General features: G+C 45.6%; 1 protein-coding gene across 4 annotated transcripts in view; it reads right to left on the bottom strand.

The window, feature by feature from the left end:
• plxna4 (plexin A4) overlaps positions 1 to 21,841 on the bottom strand; it is a 641,164-nt gene that overhangs the window by 237,945 nt on the left and 381,378 nt on the right. The gene's annotated exons all lie outside the window — the stretch shown is intronic.

Raw genomic sequence — 21,841 nt, 5'->3', positions numbered from 1 at the left:
AAGCTCCTTTCCAGCTGCCTTGTCATTGGCTGTTGTCCCATCGATCAAGGTTTCCCAATGTCGCCTGCATTTTTACAAATTCTGCTGCCCCACTTCATGCTGAGAAAATCCAGCACTCTGCCTGGTTTTTCACCTCCAAACAGCAATGTTGGAATCATCAATCCTTTGGAAAATGAACCACCCTTAATGCCATGTAGCCCCTCTAAACCCAAGTGGTGTATACATGGGGGACTCTGACCCGTATTATTCTGAGGTAGCAGGCGATTCACAAGATGTTTTGGAATCATCGAAACCCTACAGTGGAGAAGGAGGCCATTCGACCCATTGAGTCTGCGCTGACAGCAATCCTATTTAGGCCCTATCCCCATAACCTCACATATTTGTCCTGCTAATCCCTCTAATCTACGCATCCTGGGTCACTAAGGGGCAATCTAGCATGGCCAAGCCACCTAACTCACACATCTTCGGACAACGGGAGGAAACCGGAGCATCCAGAGGAAACCCATGCAGACATGAGGAGAATGTGAAAACTCCACACAGACAGTGACCCAAGCCGGTAAATGTACCCGGGTCCCTGAAGCTGTGAGGCAGCAGTGCTAACCATTGTGCCACCGTGCCACCCTGTTGTCTGGTTACTCCACATATCTGGTGGGCAGCCTGCCAAATACTGGCAGTTCACCAGAAGCAGGAGCGTATCCCCCCCCCCACCGTGCCACCTCAGGGCAGGGGCAGTGTACAATCTCCGAGAAGCAGCAACCAGGAACCAGGAATGAGCAATTCATTAAAGGGGGATTCTACAAGAAAAAGGATAAGATTTGACCCAAATCGCTTGCCCATTTGCCCAGTTGGAGCTGACCTTGATGCAGAAGCAGGTACAAAAACCTTCTGGTCCTGTCTGCCAGTCACTGTGCTCCCCCCTGCCTCAAGGCCAAGAGCAGAAAATCCAGTGTTACCTCACCCTCCGCCTTGGCTGGAGACCCCAATCTATGGGACTGTCAATAGTGGGAGGGCCAAAGGATTGCTACTTTATACAATGCAGAATCAAATAAAAATCCAACAAGGAGGCATGGGCACAAAAGGAAAGCTGAAATTTAAAGATCATGCTTGAAGGCAACTCACAATAAGTGATTCAATAAGCACTTTAGCAGGATTCAGATGGGTATCATTAGTCAGTCTAATGTGAGTTGAAAGACACATTTTCATGTGAAATTCCTGGTAATAATCACCCACTGAAGCAGCACCATGAGTTCATTGATTAAATCTTATCACAAGTGAAAACCAAACTTCATTGTGAAATTAGCCTTTAAACATCCATCTCCACCACTGGGCTGCATCCATTATTCCATTCACTGAAAATTTTCCAACAGTGTTTTGGATTGAAATCATTTCAGGCCCAATTGAAGGGTCTCCAAAAAAGCTACATATTGCTAACAAGTATTCCAGTCACACAACGATTCCGGTGAATAGACTGTGCTCCCCAGTCACCTCTCCTTCCAGTGACACTGCGTCATTCCGATGAAGAACAATGTGGCGCTTTTTTCTACAGTAATGGTGGTGCTAAAAAATTTTTTCAAGATGGCGCCAGAGTGAGGCGTCTTCTTACAAGCTGTGCCCAGCATATCTTCTAATTCTATCTTTTACTCTCCTTTTATGCTTCCAAAACTTCATTCTAACTCTTTTAAACTCACTGACAATGCTCTAGTCAATCTGTACCTACCTGGCATTGAGTTGATCTTTCTCTATACCCTAGTTATGACTGTAACATTACACTCTGCACTCTTTCCTTTCCTTCTCTATGAACGGTATGGTTTGTATAGCGCGCAAGAAACAATACTTTTTACTGTATGCTAACACATGTGACAATAATAAATCAAATCAAATCAAAATTGCTGCAAGTTGTTGGCCCAAGCCTTGTTGCCGATATCCCACTTAACCCCTTACCCACCCATTACCTCCCTCCCACCACCATCCCCCCACTGCCACCCCCCTCAATTATCTTTGGGATCTTCTGTAACTCTTCATGCAAAGTTACACCAACATCTTTGAAGGGCAATGTGAGATGGGCAATAAATGTCTGCAAATCCCCAGAGTTAATTATTTAGAAAGACTAATATGGCACTGACTAATTAATCACAGGAAGCATTTCACTGCTCTTCGGAAAATATTCCAGGAATCAGGAATTTGACTTTTCTCAGGTTGTCCTCTTGGAAGAGGGCAGACTATCAGGTGACCTCACTGATAATGAAGGGAACTGATAAGAGGATGTTCATTATGGTGACAGATGCCAGCCATGGTTCAGTTTGGAGCAATCAAAGTCAGAAGGTTATGAATTTAAATGCCACTCCATTGATTGAGTGCAAAATCTAGACTGATGCTACACTGCAGTGCTGAGGGAAGGCTGTCCTGTTGGAGGTGCTATCTTACAGATGGGATGTTAAACCAATCGAACTCTCAGCACAAAACATCTCCTTGTGCTATTCTGATAAAGACCAAGGGAGTTCAATCATCTCAGTCTCAGGTCATCACTGCAGGAGGTCCCCACGGTTGCTGAGTCGGCACAAAAAAACCACCATCCAACATGCAGTTCCTGTCCATCCTTGCTCCCAAATATACAGCAAGACCTGGACAATATCCAGGCTTGTGCTGACAAGTGGCAAGTAATATTCAGGCCACACAAGTGCCAAACAATGACCATCTCCAGCAAGAGAAAATCTAACTACTTTCCTTTGACACTCAAAAGCATTATCATCACTGAATCCCCACTATCAACGTCCTGGGGTTACCTTTGACCAGAAACTGAACTGGATCCAGAAGGAGAAAACAGCTCGGATCAGCATTCTTATTTTCCCATTTTACTGCTTTTTCCCCCTTCTGGTTGGTCAACCAGCCATATAAATACTGTGGCTACCAAGAGCTGGGAATACCACGGCGAGTAACTCACACCCTGACTCCTCAAAGCCTGTCCACCATCTACAAGGCACAAGTCAGGAATGTGATGGAATAGTCTCCGCTTGACTGGGTGAGTCCAGTCACATTCATGAAGTTCGACACCATTCAAGACAAAGCAGCCCTCATAAATGGCACCCCTTCAACATTCACTACTTGAGGAGGAACTTCTTCACTCAAAGGGTGGTGAATCTCTGGAATTCTCTGCCCGTTGAAGTGGTGGAGGCTACCTCGCTAAATATTTTTAAGACGCGGGTTGATGGGTTTTTGATAAGAGAGGGGATTAAGGGTTATGGGGAGAGGGCGGGAATGTGGAACTGAGCAACGACAGATCAGCCATGATCTTATTGAATGGCAGGGCAGGCTCGAAGGGCTAGATGGCCTACTCCTGCTCCTATTTCTTATGTTCTTATGTTCTTCTGACCACTGACACACACTGTTAGCAGTGTGAACCATCTATAAGATGCACTGCAGCAACTCACCAAGACTCTTTAGGCAGCACCTTCCAAACCCATTCCCTCAACCAATGTGGAAGGACAAGGATATCAGATGTATAGGAACACCATCAACAGCAAAATATCCCCTCCCCAAGTCACACTATGTTACTTTTCCCTCACAGGCTGCTGGGACAAAATCATGGAGCAACCTTTCTAATAGCATTGTGGGTGTCTCTACGTGCCCCAAGAAGGGAGCTTTTCAACACCTTCTCAAGGACAACTGTGAGGTGGAGATGCCAACATTGGACTGGGGTGGGCACAGTAAGAAATCTCACAACACCAAATTAAAGTCCAACAGGTTTTTTGGTATCATGAGCTTTTGGAGCACTGCTCCTTCATCAGCTGAGTGGATGAAGGGCCAGCGTTCCGAAAGCTCGTGATGCCAAATAAACCTATTGGACTTCAACCTGATGTTGTGAGACTTCTTACAAAGATAACTAGCAATGGGTGATAAAGCAAAGCTTACATCCTGTGCACAAATAAATATATATATTTTAAAAGTTCTCTACAGTGCCCTGGCCAATATTCACCCCTCAAACAAAATATGACTAACAGAGTGATTATCCGGTCATTATTACACTGCTGTTTAGGGGGAACTTGCAGTGTGCTTTCCTCGATTGCAACAGTGACCAAACTAAATGTACTTCACTGCAGTAAAGCACTTTGAAATGTGGGCAAAGGCATTGGAAAAATACACATCTTCCTTCTGCCCCGGCCTACTCGGAGAGCCTGAAAGACAGACAGGTCGAGGATAAGCGGAACTAGCCTTTGGATAACATCGGCTACGAGAGAGTTAAGTGTATCGTATACCAGCCCAGTCTGACATCACTCACCACTGTCTGGGAAGCAAAGCTTGCTGGTCCTAGTAGGTTTTCAGAAAAAAGCTGCTGTTTACTGTAGTCTCAATAATATGACAAAAATCAATATGGTATTAACGTAACACTCAAATATTGAATAACTGTACATATATTACGTGAGTCACTGCACTGAGTCTGAATTGTTTTATAATGACTAGTCAGAGAAGCTTTGCAAGCTTTTATTTCATACTTTAATCAATAATCAACACGGGCTTAAAATGATTCAAAGGCCTTGACAAAAGAGATTGTGTTTGATCTCCTCAGAGGAAGGGTGTTTGTAGAAACCATGGTCTCCACTATCCTCTCGGCACTGAGCTCACAGTGTGGTCACACTCTCCCAGCTTTGCTGCCTCTGTTGGATTCCAATTTGCATCTCAGTGCCATCAACCACCAGAAGTCTCTACATCTAATTCCCCTCCACCCATCCTGCAACACTACTCCATCTTTTAAAACTACTACCTGAGAATGGAGTGTGTTAGCACAGGAAACGACACCTGTTGTGCACCCCACAATACCCCTTATTAGTGTGTATACCTATGAACGCTGGTGGATTGGATGGTAATGGGCATAGGTTAATCTCACACACAAATACACACACACACACACACACGTGCACACACGTGTGTGCACAATAGAACATAGAACATAGAACAGTACAGCCCAGTACAGGCCCTTCGGCCCTCGATGTTGTGCCGACCTATGTCCGAACCCAAGATCAAGCTATCCCACTCCCCATCATTCTGGTGTGCTCCATGTGCCTATCCAATGACCGCTTGAAAGTTCCTAAAGTGTCCACCTCCACTATCACAGCAGGCAGTGCACTCCACACCCCAACCACTCTCCGAGTAAAGAATCTACCTCGGACATCCCTCCTATATCTCCCACCATGAACCTTATAGTTATGCCCCCTAGTAACATGCCCTTCACCAGCTCATGGAAGCATCCCACTGCTTTTTGTGGGATCTGGCTGTGCACCCAGGCCCTCCCAAGGTGATAAATGGTGCGATATAAAAGTAAATCTTTCTTCTTATTGACATTACCATCAGCCAAGTGCATTCTCCAGTTTTTAGGTGCTCAGATGAAGGGAGAGAGGTAGGAAAATATTGGAAATAGGAGCAAGAGTAGGCCCTTCGAGCCTGTGAGACTGCTCCACTGTTCATTATGATCATGGCTGATCATCCAACTCAATAACTTGATTCTGCCTTCTCCCCATATCCTTTGATCCCCTTCACCCCAAGTGCCATATCTAACTGCTTCTTGAAAGCATACAATGTTTTGGCACCAACTGCTCTCTGTGACAGCAAATTCCACAGGTTGACCACTCTGAAGAAATTTCTCCTTATCTCTGTCCTAAATGGTCTACCCTGTACCCTTATTCTGTGACCCACCATTGGGAACATCCTTTCTGCATCTACCCTGTGTAGTCCTGTTCGAATTTTATAGGTTTCTGTGAGATTCCCCCCCCTTCATTCTTCTCAACTCCAGAGATTACAATCTTACATGACTCAATCTCTCCTTATACGCCGGCCCCACCATCACAGGAATCAGCCTGGTAAACCTTTGTTGCACTCCCTCCAGAGCAAGAACATTCTTCCTCAGATAAGGAGACCAAAACTGCACACAATATTTTAGATATGGCCTCACCAAGGCCCTGTATGATTGCTGCAAGACATCCCTGCTCCTGTACTCGAATCCTCTCGCTATGAAGGCCAACATACCATTTGCCTTTTTTAATGTCTGCTGCACCTGCATGCATATCTTCAGTGACTGGTATACAAGGACACCCAGATCTCGTTGTACATTCCCCTCTCCTACTTTTTGGAGTTTTAGGTAACAATCTGCTTTCCCGTTTTTGCTACCAACGTGGATATTCTCACATTTATCCACATTATTCTACTTCATTTTTTTCATAGAATCCCTACTGTGCAGAAGGAGGCCATTCAGCCCATCGGGTCTGCACTGACAACAATCCCACCCAGGCCATCTCCATGTAATTCCCCTAGCACTAAGGGACAATCCCACCCAGAACTGTTCCCCACAACTCCAAGTTTTTACCTCACTAATCTCCCTAACCTACACGTCTTGGGACACTAAGAGACAATTTCCCATGAACAATCCCCCTATCCTGCACACCTTTGGAGTGTGGGAGGAAACTCCAGACACAGACACGGGAAGAATGTACAAACTCTACACAGAGCTGAAGCCGGAATTGAACTCGGGACCCTGGTGCTGTGAGGCAGCAGTGCTAACCACTGTGCTACCACGCCGCCCCAATCATTTGTCCATTGACTTAACTTGTCCAAGTCACACACTGAAGGATTTCTGCACCCGCCTCACAGGGAGGAAAGGAAGAATCAATGCTTCTTTTAAACTTTCACGGAAGGCAAAAAGTAGCCCCGGAGTGTGAGAGGCACCCCTCTTTCACAAAGTCACCAACACCCTCACTGGCCGATCAACGGAGCACCTTTCAATACAAAGCACTCAGACCTGAAAGCGGGAATCCGTTCTCTCCTGTGCCTGCGTATATATACGCACCAGAGGAGGGTGGGAGGCCTCATTAAAGCTGCCTCTGTGCCCATTCATAGATCGAGCTTGGAAAGATGCAGCTAATAAGAGTCTTTCTGAGCACACTATAGACTAAAAAAAAACTAATTCATTTATGACAGCTTAAAGACAATTACACCAGCTAGGCACAGGTAATTAGAGAATAATGTACTCTTATACTAATAGGGTTAAATGAACAATGAGGAGAATTGGGGCAATTAACTGTATAACTATGTGTATTGACTGGAGAACGGTGCACTTAAGAAAGGATGGCCCTTATTATACACTGAAGTGAACAGGCTTCACTGGGATGGCAATGAGCAAATGCTGACTGAAAAAAAACACCTCCGAAACTGGTTATTTATTTGATAGACCTTGATAAACACTTCCCATTAAACACTCCCACCACCACTAAGTGAAATTCAAAATTACAATTTCAATGGACTCTTTCTACACTGCTATCACACAGCCCTGACAACATATCAAAGCCCATTTCTCAATTCCCTCATGTCTACTGAGACTGAAAGTGCCACTGATGCACTTTCACTTCACCTTAAGCTTAGGTTTATTTATTCTTGTCACAAGTAGGTTTACATTATCACTGCAATGACATGACTGTGAAAATCCTCTGGTCACCAGACTCCGGCGCCTGTTCGGGTACACTGAGGGAGAATTTAGCACCGCCAATGCACCTAACCAGCACATCTTTCGGATTGTGGGAGGAAACCAGAGCACCCGAAGGAAACTCACACAGACACGAGGAGAATGGGCAAACTCCACACAGACAGGGACCATAGCTGGGAATCGAACCTGGGTCCCCAGTGCCATGAGGCAGCCAAGCTAACCGCTGTGCCACATTGCCTCACCAGCTCTGTTTGGTCCTCAGTGAAACACGGAATGGATCTTCTATGGCACATGGATTGGCGCCCCCACATTTGGTGGCAGCATATTGGGCTAGTTATCCAAAGGTCCGACTGATGTTGCGGAGACATGAATTCAAATCCCACCACGGCAGCTGGGAAATTTAAAATCAATTCATCGGTAAAATGTGGAATTAAATGCTAGTTCCTTGAATAATGATCATGAAACTACCAGATCACTGTTATTAAAAAAAAATGGTGGTTCACAAAAACCCTTTAATGTTCTTACCTGGTCTGGTCTACATGCATGCTGCTCACTCCAAGGGCATTTAGAGATGGGCAACAAATACTGACCTCGCCAGTGATGCTCAGGTCCCAAGAAAGAATGAAGGAGACCCACCCCTGTGCCCAACAACGCTTGGAAGAGAGAAATCTACTGGTGTTTGCAGGGAAACATGTAGCAAATGGAACTAATTGAGTAGCTCTTGCAATGAGCATGATGGGATAAATGGCCTCTTTCTGTGTGGCATGATTTGATGGCCCAACTGACTAAGGCTTGAGTCAGTTTTGATGGTTTGAACTGGCCAAAGTGCAAGGATTCTATGAATCTCCTTCTGGTAGCATGTGCAGTTTTCTTTGATTAAATTCCAGTGAGACTTTCATGTTAGTTCCTTAAATTTAGGCAAATTGTTTGCGCTCCCACCGAATGGATGTATGAACTCCGTATTAAAGAATGTAAGAACTAGGAGCAGGAGTAGGCCATCTGGCCCACCGAGCCTGCTCCACCATTCAATAAGATCATGGCTGATCTTTCTGTGGACTCAGCTCATCATAACCCTTAATTCCTTTACTGTTCAAAAATTTATCTATCCTTGCCTTAAAAGCATTCAGCGAGACCTCAACCGCTTCACTGGGCAGGGAATTCCACAGATTCACAACCCTTTGGGCGAAGACGTTCCTCCTCAACTAGGTCCTAAATCTGCTCCCCCTTATTTTGAGGCCGTGCCCCCCTAGTTCTAGTTCCACCCGCCAGTGGAAGCAACTTCCCTGCTTCTGTCTTATCTGATTGTGGATACAGAAATTGCTTGAAGGTTTGATGGCAGGTTTCTGTCAGACATTGTATCAAACAAGAGGTTTGATCCTACCCCAGCAATTTCCTCAGCGTTGGCTGCATTGGTGATGTGCACAGCAAGGCCCAGGGTGTTTTGGGATGCAGAGCGGAACATCCTATGTTGACTTTCCTCATCCATTGTCAGCATTCTCACAGCACTGAGACTCGAAAAGCAGCCAGTGTCCCTAATCATCTATGTTATTCCCTATCTTCCTTCCTGCCCTGAGAGTATAACTCCATTAGCCAAGGTTTGTAGATTCGGCCCTATCCAATATGATTCGCTCCAGTGACCTGTTGTTAGCCATCACCCCTGGGTGGGTGACAACAAAGCGCAAGTGGAAAAGTTAAAAAATCAAAAGCCAACCAACCCCATATCTTCCACAGACTGCATGCATTTTTTTTAAATTACAAATTAGGGGTGGCATGGTGGCATAGTGGTTAGCATTGCCACCTCACAATATCAGGGACCCAAGCTCAATTCCGGTCTCGAGTCACTGACTGTGCGGAGTTGGCATGTTCTCCTCATGTCTGCGTGGGTTTCCTCTGGGTGCTCCAGTTTCCTCCCACAGTCCAAAGATGTGCGGGTACATTGACACCTGGTGTCAGGGGGATTTGCAGGATAAATATGAGGGGTTACAGGAATAGGGCCTGGGTGGGATTGTGGTCACTGCAGACTTGATGGGCCGAATGGTTTCCTTCTGCACTATGGGGTTTCTATGATTCTATGAAATTTGGTCTCCTGAAGAACAGCTCAAAGGACAATGTTAACTAATCAACTGATAGGATTAAGAAGTGGTCAGAAGAGAAGGGGGGGTTTAAAATGGACCATTTAATTTAATTTTGTCCAGCTTCTAACTGAAGGTGTCTTCTACATTGATGTGTCCCATTGATTAGACAGAAGATTGTGAGCTTCTGTGCCAAATAGGGAAGATGGACAGGTCCATTTCATCAGTTTTGCTGTATTCCAACAACAACTTGTATTTATCTAGCTCCTCCAGTGTAGTAAACCATCTCAATGCACTTCACATAATCTGACAGGGCCTGTTCTCACTGGAACGACAGAGGTTGAGGGGTGACCTGATCAAAGTCTACAAGATTATGAGAGGCATGGACAGAGTGGATAATCAAAAGCTTTTCCCCAGGGTGAAAGAGTTAATTATTCGGGGGCATAGGTTTAAGCTGCGAGGGGCAAGGTTTAAAGGAGATGTACAAGGCAGGTCTTTTACACAGAGGATGGTGGGTTCCTGGAGGTGGTGGAAGCAGATACGAGAGTGACTTTTTAGGCATGTCTGGACAAATACATGTATAGGATGGGAATGAAAGGATACGGTCCCAAGAAGGGCAGGGGGTTTTAGTTCAGACAGGCAGCATGGTCAGTGCAGGCTTGGAGGGCTGAAGGGCCTGTTCCTGTGCTGTGATTTTCTTTGTTCTTTTGCTTTTTGCTCAATTTTCCACATGGCTGATTAGATGCCATTGGCTGGAACAATTTGGCTTGAGGTGCAATTAGCTTTGGAACACAAGTCTTCAGCGCTATAACTGGAACCTTGTTGCTTGGCATCACACAGAGTGAATCAGGTTGGGAACTGCAATAGCAGGCTGAGACGGGCCATTCCAATGGCACTTCTGACTGAAGATGTTTGCAGGCACTTCCGGATTGTCCTCTCACCTGGCTTACTGGACTCTCCCATCATTGAGAATGGGAATATTCACGGTACCTCCCCTCCATTAATTCCTTAATTGCCCATCACCATTCATATCTGCTGAGCATTGATCAGAGCCGTTGGTTGTGGGGTTCCTACCTCTGGCGGGAGCATGTGCTTTCTGCAGTAAAGCATACATGTTGTCCTGTGTTGTGCTTTCGCCGGGTTGGCACCTCATTTTTCAGTGAGCCTGGCGCTGCTACCCTCCCCTATACCCCAGAGTACACCAGGGATAAAATCAAGAATGCGCATTTGGCATTTTGGGATGTTTTTTGTATCTCAGTTTTGACTGGATGGCACGGTGACACAATGATTAGCACTGTGCCTCACAGTGCCAGGGACCCGGATTCGATTCCCAGTTTGGGTCACTGTCTGTGCGGAGTTTGCACATTCTCCCTGCGTCTGTGCGGATTTCCTCCGGGGGCTCTGGTTTCCTCCCACACTCCTTAGATGTGCGGATTAGATGGATTGGACATGCTAAATTGCCCCTTAGTTTCAGGGGGACTCGTTAGGGTAAATGCACAGGGTAATAGGATAGGGACTGGTGGTCAGTGCAGACTGAATGGGCTGAATGACCTCCTTCTGCATTGTATGGCTTCTATAAGATTCTAACATGGGTAACTTGTTCTGAGACAGGTTTGGAAGCTGGAGTTCTGCAATTGGATTTGACAGCCAGAGGAGAAGCCAGCCAGATTGCTGCTGTTGAATGTTCCCAAGAGGGAAGGTTACTTGTGCTGATGGCAGGAGGGCAATGGTGACAAGTTGTCTGGGTTGCAAATGGATTGCTGATTGTAGGGTCGTAGAAATACACAGCACGGAAACAGGCCCTTTGGCCCATATCGTCCATGCTGACCAGATTCCCTCAACTGAACTAGTCCAATTTGGCCCATATCCCTCTCAACCTTTCCTTTCCATGAACCTGTCCAAATGTCTTTTAAATGTTGTAATTGTACCCATGGGTACAATTATAACCTCCACCTCCTCTGATAGCTCATTCGCTATACACACCATCTTCTGTGTGAAACAATTGCCCCTCAGGTTCCTTTTAAATCTTTTCCCTCTCACCTTAAACCTATGTCCTGTAGTTTTGGACTCCCCTACCCTGGGGAAAAGACCCTGGCTCATCATCTTATTGATGCCCCTCCTTCACTGTTCTTGTACATGAAACAGACTGAAAGCTCTCCAGACAGGGGAGAGTGGGGAACAGGGAACAATCAGTGAACAGATCTAGTCTGCTGTTGTAGTGAAAGGCATGCCATGGGATGCTTCTGCCACATTCGAGGCGCTTTACAAATGCAGATTGTTGTTGACACAGTTAATGGTCACAGTTTGCGGTGGGAATGTGATTGCCACATTCAGAGTTGAACGCAAGTCTTCTCACAACTCCAAGCAAATAAGTTTTAAGGCAAATCAATTAGACGGAGACTTGCTTGTATCATGTTCTGCCTGGAGACCTGACAGCTATTCCCAGACCTGGGCAGGCAGCCACGCAGCAATCTAAACTCAATTCTTCCTCTCTCTCTTACACACACACACTCTTCTCATAGAATACAACCCCTGCCATTTAATATCTCTCTTTCTCCCTGAAATTATTAAAAGTTAAAGCCACATGACAAAATCTCCTTTTGATATCATACATAAAAAGTAGTTGGTTCTTTGAAAGATGAAGGGAACAGATGGGGAAGCCAATGGCAGCAGTGGTTTTGAAAGCAACACTATCACAAAAGGGATTGATTGTAAACAGTGATTCATTTACTCAGAGATGGCCGTTGATTCATATAATGGATTGGCATCATCACGAGAAAGGGTTTGGATTGCATTCTGTGAATCATTAGATCTGGCAGGGACTTTTACAATGACCCTTGGGTCCCACTTACCAGAATCATCCCCCCACATGGGTCCAACTAATAAAACTCAAAGCTTTCTGCAGTCTCATCACACTTATGCCAACGAAGTGGCTGAGACCAAAGATGTGCGGGTTAGGCGGACTGGCCATGTCAAATTCTCCCTCAGTGTCAGGGGCGACTAGCCTAGGGTAAATGCATGGAGTGATGAGGATAGGGCCCCAATGGGATTGTTGTCGGTGCAGATTCGATGGGCCAAATGGCCTTCTTCTGCACTGGTAATTCTATGACAATCTGGGTGGCAGCTGGACAGAGACCTCGGTTTGCTTCCCAAGGCTGTACTGTAGGACCTAACCTCGGCTGACATCATCCCTGCGGCTGTGCTCAGCTACTGCACATCCGTGTTCGACCCTTGACCGCGCTTGGAGAGTCTGGTTCCAATTCCAATCCAGTCCAGGCTGGTTTCACATCCAGAATTCACAGGCCCCAACTAGAGCAAATTATACCACTTTCAAGGCAGTCTTCTCTGGAATGAAGCGCCAGACCTGGAAGGGGAAATAGGACATTACAACTTGGTCTTAACCCCCCCTCACAGAGCAAGGGGGATTTGTATCAGACTGGGCTGCATCGGCTGGATACCCAACAGGGAAATACAATGAGAGAAACATTGTGATCTTATTCTTGTCAATTCAGTGTAAGGTTGGAGAAGATTTTACATGAAGCGGAAATGCCAGCGTTGGACTGGGGTAAACACAATAGGAAGTCTCACAACACCAGGTTAAAGTCCAATAGGTTTATTTGGTGGCAAAAGCCACTAGTTTTCTGAGTGTTGGACCAGGTTAAAGCACTCCGAAAACTAGTGGCTTTTGCTATCAAATAAACCTTTTGGATTTTAACCTGGTGTTGTGAGACTTCTTCCTGTGTTTGCCCCAGTTCAACGCCGGCATCGCCACATCATGAATACCATCAACATCACAAACTGCCAGCTCCAAGTGGAGAGGATCTCCAAGAAGATCGCACATATCAGCACAGACATCAAGTTTCTACACACTGCAGGAAAGGATGTCCCGAGGCATGGTACATTGGGGAGACCATGCACACGCTACAACAACGGATAAATGAACACCACTCAACAATCACCAGGCAAGAGTGTTCTTTTCCTGTTGGGAAACACTTCAGTGGTTACAGGCATTCGGCCTCTAATCTTTGGGTAAGTGTTCTCCAAGGCAGCCTTCACAACACACAACACAGAGTTGCCGAGCAGAAGCTGATCGCCAAGTTCCACAAACGTGAGGATGGCCTCAACTGGGATCTTGGGTTCATGTCACACTATCTGTAACCCCCACAATGTGCCTGAGCTTGCAAAATCTCACTGACCGTCCTGCCTGGAGACAATACACATCTCTTTAACTTGTGCTTAACCATCTCTCCACTCACATTGTCTGTACCTTTAAGACTTGATTACCCGTAAAGACTCGCATTCCAACCATTATTTTGTAAATTGAGTTTGTGTCTTTATATGCCCTGTTTGTGAACAGAACTCCCATTTACCTGATAAAGGAGCAGCACTCCAAAAGCTAGAGGCTTGTACTACCAGATAAATCTGTTGAACTTTAACCTGGTGTTATGAGACTCCTTATGAGGTTTTTTTTCCACATCAGAGCACGTCAGTCTCGTATTATTTAGTGGAGAATATTGGCTGACCTTCCAATGTAGTACTGAGGGAGTGCTGCACTGTCAACAATGACAACTCCCAGGTGAGACATAAAACTAAGGCCTGCCTTCTTGGGGATTGATATATTTAGATTTTATTATTTTCTCAGACTTACAAAGCCAGTGTGCTGGATGGACAGGATAAGGCCTTAATTCATCTCTGTGCTCCCTCCAAAATTCAAAGTGCAATTGAATTCAATTCAAGATTCCCATAAGAGAGACAAACAAGATCCAAGCTGTCAAGATAAGGCACTGCACCCCCATCTTGGGCTTGATCCAATATTTGAGTTTAGCCAAAAGGCTGAGAAGACGGTCTCAGGGAAAAGCTTTTCTTTTTGCAAAAATATATTTTGATAGTAAGAAATCTGCAAGAACATTACAAACATTCTAAAATGGCCATCACACAAAATGCAACAGTGTTCAGGTTCTTTACGTACATCAATTAACACTCTGAGATGCATCAATGCAGTCAAAGAAACATTGCAGACTTTTTATGTTCCTTACAAATGTTGCAAAGGTGTTTAAAGATTGTCTACATAGAACAAGTTACACCCCAAAGTGCTTCAGTACAATTGAAATATATGCAATATTCATTGTATACTTTCAGTGAGTCATACAGTCCAAGGGTTCCATACAATTTCACTCTCCTCAGTCCATGAGGGCTGAAGGGTCTTGGACAGCGACCTTCCCCAATGTGTCTCAGTGGTGGCTGCCCCAAGCTTTAGTGCATCTCTGAGCACATAGCCCTGGGCTTTGGAGTGTGTCAGTCTGTGACAATCGGCTGTAGACAACTCTTTTCACTGGAAAATCAACAAGATTCAGGGCAGACGAAAGAACATCTTTCATCGAGTTGCTGATCCTCCAGCAATAGCTGATGTTTGTCTCGGAGTGCATCCCTGGGAATAGCCCAGAGAGCACAGAGTCTTGCATCATGGATGATGACCATTAAACCATTGTCGATTGTCATAAAAACCCATCTGGTTCACTAATGTCCTTTAGGGAAGGAAATTTACTATCCTTACTTGGCTTGATTTACATGTGGCTCCAGAGCCACAGCAATGTGATTAATTCTTAAATGCCCTTGGGGATGGGCAATAAATGCCCATGTCCCATGAACAAATTTAAAAAATGGTTAGTAGCAAGCATGTCCTTCCTCAGACGAGGGGAGCAAAACTGCACACAGAACTCTGTGGCTGCACCAAGGCCCTGTATAACTGCAGCAAAATATTCTCACTTCAATACTCAAATCCTCTTGCTATGAAGGTCAGCATGCCATTAGCTTTCCTCACCACCTGCTATACCCGCATGCCAACCTTCAGCGACTATTCCACCATGACACCCAGGTAAGGTTGCACTTCCCCTTTTGCTAACCAGCCACTATTCAGATAGTAACCTTCCTTCCCGTTTTGTCACCAAAGTGGACAACCTCGCATTTATTCACATTATATTGCATTTGCCAAGTATTTGTCCACTCAGCCAGCCTGTCCAGGCCACCCTGCAGCCTCTTAGCATCCTCCTCACAGCATACACTGCCACCCAGCTTAGAGTCTTCTGCAAATTTGGAGATATTGCATTTAATTCCTTTGTCCACATCATTAATGTATATTGTGAATAGTTGGGGTCCCAGCACTGAATCCTACATACCCCACTAGCCACTGTCTGCCACTCTGCAAAGAACTTGTTTATTCCCACTGTCTGCTTCCTGTCTGTTCTCTATCCACACAACACATTACCCCAATGCCATGAGCTTTAATTTTGCTCATTAATCTCTTGTGTGGGCATTGTCAAAAGCCTTTTGAAGGTCCAGATACACAACATCCATTGGTTCGCCCTTGTCCAATCTACTGATCACATCCTCACAAAATTATAGAAGATTTTTCAAGATTTGACTTGAGTGAATCCACGCTGACTTGGACCGATCCTGTCACTGCTTTCCAAATGCTCAGTTATTGCACTCTTAATACTTGACTCCAGCATTTTCCCCACCACCGATGTCAAGCTAACCGGTCTATAATTCCCTATTTCATCTCTCCCTCCTGTTTTTTTAAAGTGGGGTTCCATTAGCTACCCTTCAGTCCACTGGAACTTTTCCAGTGTCTATAGAATGCTGGAAAATGATCAACAATCTGTCCACTATTTCTTGAGCTGTTCTCCTGCTGAGTAAGAGCTGGAGTTGAACCAACACTTCCACTGGCCACCAACCCCAATTCAACTCAGAGTAACAGTGAAGTTTGAATGTATATCGTAACGCCACAGTAACCCGGCTGTACCTTTCCAATTCAAAGGGTTGGAGGGTCATATTTTAGCTCATAGATTACCGCACAAAGAGTGAAAGCATGAGATCTGAGATCCATGACTTGTGAAGGGGGATGACCGCCGGAGAGTCTCAGTTTTACTTCTCAGATCCTATTCCAGAACTGGCCACTTGGCTTTCAAACATTCAACATTTGCTCCATTTTTTTAATTTCAGCCGGATCTGTTGTACAATTCCACAACCTTGGGTTTTCATGTCATATCTCTAACATTGTCATTTTCCTTCTTGTAGCTTGCCTATGAGCAGATCATCTATGGTGTTGCTCATGGAGGGTTTATTTTCCATTGAAGATGCTACATAAATACCCATTGTGGTTCGCCTGAATAGGCACACCCTGAGGTCAACAATGTCTCCAAATGGAGGGCAATGGGAAATGGCTGGCTTTCTTTCTCTTTTGGTACTTTTGTCTGAACACTGTTTTGATTAGTTACAAAGTATGGTATTATGTTGTGACATCCACATCTGGAATGCAACAGACTCAAAATTTTCATTGTACATCAGACAGATGGGAAAAGACAGAGAGATAGAAGGGTAAACAGAGAGACGGAGATAAATACACAAAACTGACAGATCACAGAATCACTCTTGGCCATCATGTCTGCATCAACTCTCCAAACAAGCATCATGACTTAAAACCGTTCCCTCCCCCTTTCCCTGAACTCCTGCCCTTCTGAATGTCTCGGCTGAACCTGCCTCCAGCACTCTTCCAGCCTTTCTAAACCCCAACCGTTCATTGTGTGAAAAGGTTGCTTTTTCCTCAAGTCATAGAATGCCTACAGTGCAGAAGAGGCCATTCGGCCCATCAAGTCTGCACTGATTCTCTGACAGGTTATCTTATCCAGGTCCTCACCCATCAGTTTATTCGCTAGTGTCACAAGTAGGCTGACATTAACACTGCAATGAAGTGACTGTGAAAATCCCTTAGCCCTGCCCTATCTCGTAACCACCTGCACCCCCCCACCCCCCACCGCCGCATTTCCCATGGTTAATCCATCCTTGGGACACTAAGCGGCAATCTAGCATGGCCAATCCACCTAAATTGCACATCACTTTTGCTTCTTTTCCAAATCACTTTAAATCTGTGCCCTCTCATTCTCAATCCTTTTGCAAGTGGGGACAGTTTCTCCCTACCTACTCTGTCCAGCTCCCCTCATGACTTTAGACATGCGACGGAACATGAGAGTTGCTGCATATCTGAGAAAAACAAAAGTGAATGGGAAATGACTGGATATGTTGGAGAAATATTCAGCTGTCTGGCCAATGCACCCTCAACCACATTCCCTCAACCAGTGATGTATTTCATTATGACTATAATACAAGCATCATTACCTACCTCCTCCCATTTCATAGAACATAGAACATAGAACATTACAGCGCAGAACAGGCCCTTCGGCCCACGATGTTGCGCCGACCAGTTAAAAAAACAATGACCCTCTAACCTAAACCAATCCCTTTTCGTCCATAAACCTATCCACGGATCTCTTAAACGCCCCCAAACTAGGCGCATTTACAACTGCAGCAGGCAGGGCATTCCAATCCCTCACCACCCTCTGGGTAAAGAACCTACCCCTGACATCCGTCCTATAACTACCCCCCCTTAATTTAAAGCCATGCCCCCTCGTGCTAGCTTTCTCCATCCGAGGAAAAAGGCTATCACTATCCACCCTATCTAAACCTCTAATCATCTTATATGTTTCAGTAAGATCCCCTCTTAGCCGCCTTCTTTCCAGCGAAAACAACCCCAAATCCCTCAGTCTCTCCTCATAGGACCTCCCCTCCATACCAGGCAACATCCTAGTAAACCTCCTCTGCACCCTCTCCAAAGCCTCCACATCCTTCCTGTAATGTGGGGACCAGAACTGCACACAGTACTCCAAGTGCGGCCGCACCAGAGTTGTGTACAGTTGCAACATGACACTGCGACTCCTAAATTCAATCCCCCTACCAATAAACGCCAAGACACCGTATGCCTTCTTAACAACCCTATCTACTTGATTCCCAACTTTCAGGGATCTATGTACACATACACCTAGATCCCTCTGTTCATCCACACTATTCAAAGTCCTCCCGTTAGCCCTATACTCAACACATCTGTTATTCCTACCGAAGTGAATTACCTCACACTTCTCCACATTAAACTCCATCTGCCGCCTCTCGGCCCAGCTCTGCAACCTGTCCAAGTCTTCCTGCAAACTATGACACCCTTCCTCACAATCTACCACACCTCCGACTTTGGTGTCATCAGCAAATTTACTAATCCACCCAACTATACCCTCATCCAGATCATTAATAAAAATTACAAACAGCAGTGGCCCCAAAACAGATCCCTGAGGCACACCACTCGTAACCAAACTCCATGACGAATATTTATTGAAATTATATAATCAGCAAAACCCTTTTTTATTGAGCGAAGGACTGAAGGGACAAGGAACTTGCAACGATGCTCAGAATAGTTCTTACAGATTCAGTAAAATCAGGGCAGGCATGCACTGTTGTGAACACGGCAATGCTTCATGTAATTTACAAATCTTCTTTCCTCCTCATTCCAGTTCCTCACTAGCTTAAACTCCAAAGCTGGTGACCTCTAGGTTGACCTCAGAAAACATCAAGCAGCCAACTTAGATCTGGTCTCCACATTTCACTCAAAGCGGTTTCTCTGCTTTCTCACCAGGCTTCTCTGACCCCTGGAGGCCGAGAGGTAGAGAGCTACGTTTTCAGTTTACACCATCTAAAAGATTCATCAGGCCCACAGAGCCTTCCTCGCAGCACAGACAGCAGCCTGGACAGAGCGATGAGATGGCAACCCGAGCTCCTCAGCCTGCCCGAGCTCCCTGGCACGCGACCCAATCAATGCTCTCTGCAGCTCGGCTGCCGGGGTCAGGTTCCCAGCTGCAGAAACGAGGACAGGGACCTGGTGAAATCCATCCTCAGGCCTTGGCATTGTGCCCAACACACAGAGAACCTAACACCACCATCTAACCATAGCACTGGATCAAGCCTGGCTCGCTGTAACTTACTTGTTGTCTTTTGCTGACACTTGAACACCCTTCTTCTGCCAGTTTGAATTCTTCCTTGCAACACATCTCCCTCGACACAAAGGAAATCTTTCCCTGTGTTCTGGAAAATCCACCTCACACAATTTTGCAGCGTACAAACTAAATGTCAGAATTCACGCATCATTTTGGGGCTGGGTTCACAGTGTAGGTGTTTTTTTTTATTCGTTCATGGGACATGGGAGTCGCTGGCTGGCCAGCGTTTATTGATCATAGAGTTGTCTTGATCATAGAGTCCTACAGTGCAGAGGGAGGCTATTTGGCCCATTAAGTTTGCACCGACCACAATTCCACTCTGGCCCTATCCCCACAGCCCCATGCATTCACCTTGGCTAGTTCCCCTGATAATAAGGGGCAGCAATTTAGCATGGCCAATCCACCTAACCCGCACACCTTTGGATGTGGGAGGAAACCGGTGCACCCGGAGGAAGCCCACACAGACACGGGGAGAACGTGGAAACTCCACACAGATAGTGACCCAAGCTGGGAATCAAACCCGGGTCCCTAGCATTGTGAGGCAGGAGTGCTAACCACTGTGCCACCGTGCCACCCACTCCTATCTGTCCCTGTTCAGGGGGCAGCTGACAGTCAACCACACTGCTGTGGCTCTGGAGTCCCATGTAGGCCAGACCAGGTAAGGGTGGCAGATTTCCTTCCCGAAAGGACATTGGTGAACCAGGTAGGTTTTTCCAACAATTGACAATGGTTTCATGGTCATCAGTCAATTTGTAATTCCAGATTTTTTTTATGGAATACAAATTCCATCATCTGCCCATGGTGGGATTTGAACCCGGGTCCCCAGTATGTTTGTTGAGTTTCTGGATTAATAGTCGAGCGATATTACCACTAGGCCATTGCCTCCCCCTCACTGGAGTGTGTGAGGAGTGTGGGTGCAGAGACAGACCAGTTAGAAAGTTTACCAAGACGCTACCCCAGTGGTTAAACTCCCCTCCCCTAAACCTTACTACTCAGCCTGCCAGCCCGTGCCCCCTCAGATCACCCATGCAAACTCATGTCACCTATGTGCCCCCATGTATCTCCCATGATTTTTTCAAACCACTCATGCCACCACCATGTCCTCAAATGTAACCGACATGGACGTTCACCCAATATGCACTTCATACATGCCTCAGATTCTATTCAAATCAATGAAAAATATTTTAATTCCGGGGGGGAGGGGGAGGCGGCAAAATCTTCATCTCATTGATACTGTTAAAAAATTACTCTGCCAGATGAAAAAGGGTTGCAATACTTGTAATCATGTCACTTGGGACAATAAACCAGAAATCACATCAAAGGGCCAGCTTGTTATTACAAATTCTTGAATTCTCAAATGAATGGTACACCTACAGTGCTAAAATCCATTAACACCTGAAACTCAGCCAAGCATTGTCCATGGTTACAGCTGTCCAAACAATAAGCAGCTCCCTGGGAATGAAAGAATAGGAGGAACCCTTCTTAAGTGGTGAATGAGTGGAACTCTACCCCACAGAAAGTAGTTAAGACCAAAACTTTGCATGATTTCAAGAAGAAACTAGATCGAGCTCTTGGGGATAAAGGGATCAAGGGATATGGGGGGAAGGTGGGATCAGGATATGGAATTTGATGATCAGCCGTAATCATAACGAATGGCAGAGCAGGCTCGAAGGGCCGAATGGCCTACCCTTGCTTCTAGTTTCTATGTAAAACATTAATGGACTTGGCAAAACTCTTCAAAGCATGCACACCTTCAAAATCAGGGCTTTGAAAACCACAATCAGGTAAACTGATCAGCAAGAAAAATGATCTCACACCATGACCTTCTGACAGAAATAAATAAAATATTAGCTGACATAAACATTGAAAAGAGAGAGGGGGCAGCACCATGACAGGGGAGCAGTGACATGTCCTGCAGTGATTCCACAGGCCTGCGTATCATTTAAAACACAACAATACAAGGATATACAAAGAAAAAGGCCATTCAACCCATCAAACAGTACCCTTCCCCAAATCAGATCATAATCTGTAGAGGAACCAGTTTCCATTTCCTCCACATTATCTCCACAGGTTAATGAAGCAAAACGCCAGGCTTCTTACCTGAACCTACACCCCGATAATCAGAAGATCCTTACAGAGTAAAAGGAGGCCATTCAGCCCATCCCAGCCTATTCTAACTCTCCGACAAAGCATCTTACCCAGGTCCATCTCCTGCTCTAGCCCAGTAACCCCATGCGTTTACCCAGCTAATCACCCTAATCTATACATCTTGGGACACTAAGGGGCAATTTAGCATGGTCAACCCACCTAAACAACACATGTTTGGGCTGTGGAGGAAACCGGAGCATCCAGAGGAAACTCACACAGACACGGAGAGAACGTGCAAATTCCACACAGATAGAGCCAAAGCTGGGTCCCTGGCGCTA

Source organism: Carcharhinus amblyrhynchos, chromosome 19 (assembly GCF_965287045.1).
Source record: "Carcharhinus amblyrhynchos chromosome 19, sCarAmb.v2.hapA, whole genome shotgun sequence".
NCBI classification, from domain to species: domain Eukaryota; kingdom Metazoa; phylum Chordata; class Chondrichthyes; order Carcharhiniformes; family Carcharhinidae; genus Carcharhinus; species Carcharhinus amblyrhynchos.
This window is presented reverse-complemented; position numbering and strand designations above follow the sequence as displayed.